We start from the raw sequence: 2,853 nt of genomic DNA, 5'->3' as shown, positions 1-2,853 counted from the left end.
TACCCTACCTGGCGGAGGACGAGCTGCGCGCCACCTGCGCGCCCGGTGCGCTCTGCCGCGGGGCGCTGGCGGCGCAGCTCCTGCTGCTGGTCCTCGGGCTGTTGCACGCGCTGCTGCTGGCGCTGCTGCTGTGCCGCCTGCGGAGCCTGCGCGCCCGCGCCACGCGCCGGAGGCCGCTGAGCGAGCCGCTGGCCACCGAGCGCGCGACCCCCGAGCCGAGCGACTGGCGCTGAACCGTGCGGCCGGGCCCCCTCCCCCGTCCTCAAGATCTCCCAGACCTGCCTCCCCGGCGGCCCCGCGCAGGGGCCCGACTGCTGCGCCGCCGCTGGCCACCCGCACCCATGCCTGGACTTGGACCGAGGACCCCCCCACGCTGTCTACGCTGCCAATAAACCCTGCTCCCCACCCGACCGATCTTCACCGTGTGCCGCGGAATCCCCTTCCCAAACCCAGAAAGAGCTCCGAGGAGGGAGGAGTTCCCACATGGCAGTTCATACACCTCCATATCACCTCCTGGTCGGGGAACATGGGGTGGGGGCAGTGAGCGAACTTGCCCCCCACCCCCCGACTCTCCCCAAAGTTCAAGTGGGGAGGTGTGGAAGGGCTGGAAGGACAGTGCCCACCTGGGGGGATGGGGGTGAGGACAGTGTGGGGACAGTAGGAGCCCCACGGGCGGAGCATGTGCCGAAAGCACGTGCTTGGAGTGGAGGTTTCTGGCTGCCAGGGCGGGTCTGCCAGGTGGCTCCAAGGATGGTTCAGGGTGTGAGGCTCCCCAAAGCATCAGGAGTGCTTTGGACCAGGGATGGTGAGGGCAGTCAGGGGCCCCAGCAGGACCTTCCTGGGCATTTGAGTGAGAAGATCTGGAGAGCAGGTAAGGACAGGGTGAGCCTTGTGAGCTGGGGTCCACAGAAGCTCCCTGCAGGAGTGAGGAGGCACAGGGTTGCAGGGTCTCTGAATCGTGTCCTCCACCTGGCTGCCACGTCCTGCAGGAAAGCACCCGACTGCTTCTCAGGCCCTGGCCTCCCCCATCCCAGCCCTGGATCCAGGCCGAGCCACCAGGGCCTGGAAAATCCTGAGTATGTGCCCCAGCGTGGCTCAGGCTGCTAAGCTGGACCTGGCGGCCCCAGAGAGACGGCGATGCTTTCCCCACTTCCGCTCTAGGTGTGGCCCCCACCTGTCTGGCCCTGTGAACAATGTAGGCCGCTGATGAGGAGCCTGGGGCCTGAGCCCCGGCTCCCAGGCCCAGGAAGGCCCCTGGCCCCACTGACCCGGTCGGGGAGGCTGCCACTGACACGGTCTTTGTCTCAGCCTTTGTGGGACAAGACGGATGGCCCTCCGGCCGGGCCGATGCTATCTCGGGGCTGCCGGTGGGACGTGAGGTGGGAGCCATCCCCTCCTTTGTGGGCAGGTGCGTGGCATCCGGCCCATTGTGGGCTGCAGCTGACTGTCCGCTGTCCATCCAGGCTTATCACCAGATCTGGGATAGCGGCCCCTTCTGCACAAAGAAATGCCCCCTGCCCCCCAGGGAGTGGCCCAGAGCCCTGGTGGGTGGGGGTCAGAGGTAATAGTCATCGTGCAAGGTACACAAGCCACCCCCTAAACTCAGCCCCATTGCAGTGCAGGGATGGGGTGTCACCCCTTCTTTCCACAGCAAGAAACCCGATTCTGAGGGGGACGGGTTCTCCCTGTTGGGCCCCAGAGCTTTCTCCGTAGCTGCCCTGGGAGCAGAGCTGAGACCAGGCCCCAGGGATCCCCTCTCCTCCTCGCTGAGGCCTCTGTGGGGCAAATGCAGGGCCCAGAGAAAGGGGCCTGGGGGCTCCTAGGTGACCTCAAGCTAAGACAGGGAGGCCTCCCTGGGCTATGGGACAGGTCCCAGCAGGAGCTGGGAGTGACCAGTGGTGAGCAGGAGCCCAGCTTCCCAGCCAGTGTCCTGTTGAGGGGGTGGGTATGGTGGTCCCGGGGGCCAGGGGCTGCGGAAGCCTGGATCTTCTGACAGAGGAACAGGCCGGCATCATGGTGTGGTCAGATCCGAGGAAGAACTTCCCCCTCAGACAACAGGGCAGCAGAACCTCGTGGTTACTCCAGGCTCGCCCTGCCCTCCTGCCAGTTCCCCGTGATTTCTAGGGGCTCCGGCCATGGTACTGACCACCAAGGGCTGCCGGCCCTTACCCTGAGCTGACACTCCACACACAGACCCTGGGGCCTCAGCCTCTGGGGTGTGGCGAAGGGGCGCGGTCCCAGCTGGGGGCCCTGACCAGCCCAGAGCATGGGGGGAGCACAGCCCCTCTGCCAGCCCCGGGCCTCTGTGTCCCTTTCTCCGTCTCAGGGAGGATACCCTGCCCCAGGGTGCCTTCCCCACTGACAGGCTGGTCCCCCCGGGGCTCAGACTCCATCCAGATGGGAACAGCCCTGCTGGCCCCTCATGCCTGCAGCCCCCAGGTGGGCAATTACGGGCCCCTTTGCCCTGCAGCTCCAGTCCTCTGACCACACTGGTCCCCAGTTTCTTGGGGTGGTGGGCAGCCTCAGAGCAAGGCCGGGCTCTTCCCGGGGCAGGCACGAGCTTCCTGCTGCCACTCTTTCCAGAGTATCCAAGGCCTCCCTGCCCTGCATCCTGGCCTACTCTGCCCAGACACGTGGCGCACCCCCCCGGGCCGCCCCGACGCTCAAGCCACATCCTGGCGACTGGAGGACGACCGAGGGGGTGCCTAGAGCTCTGAGTCCCTGCGAGGCCAGGCGGCGGCCCAGCCGGACACAGCCCTGAGAAGCGCGTGGAACCTCGGTGTTTTCGTCCCTGAAAAGGGCAGATGCCACGGCCGGTCCTCCCCGGAGCGCGGCCTCAGCCCGGCAGCAGAG

This window comes from Bison bison, unplaced genomic scaffold (assembly GCF_000754665.1).
Source record: "Bison bison bison isolate TAMUID 2011002044 unplaced genomic scaffold, Bison_UMD1.0 scf7180017847420, whole genome shotgun sequence".
Classification (NCBI taxonomy): domain Eukaryota; kingdom Metazoa; phylum Chordata; class Mammalia; order Artiodactyla; family Bovidae; genus Bison; species Bison bison.
This window is presented reverse-complemented; position numbering follows the sequence as displayed.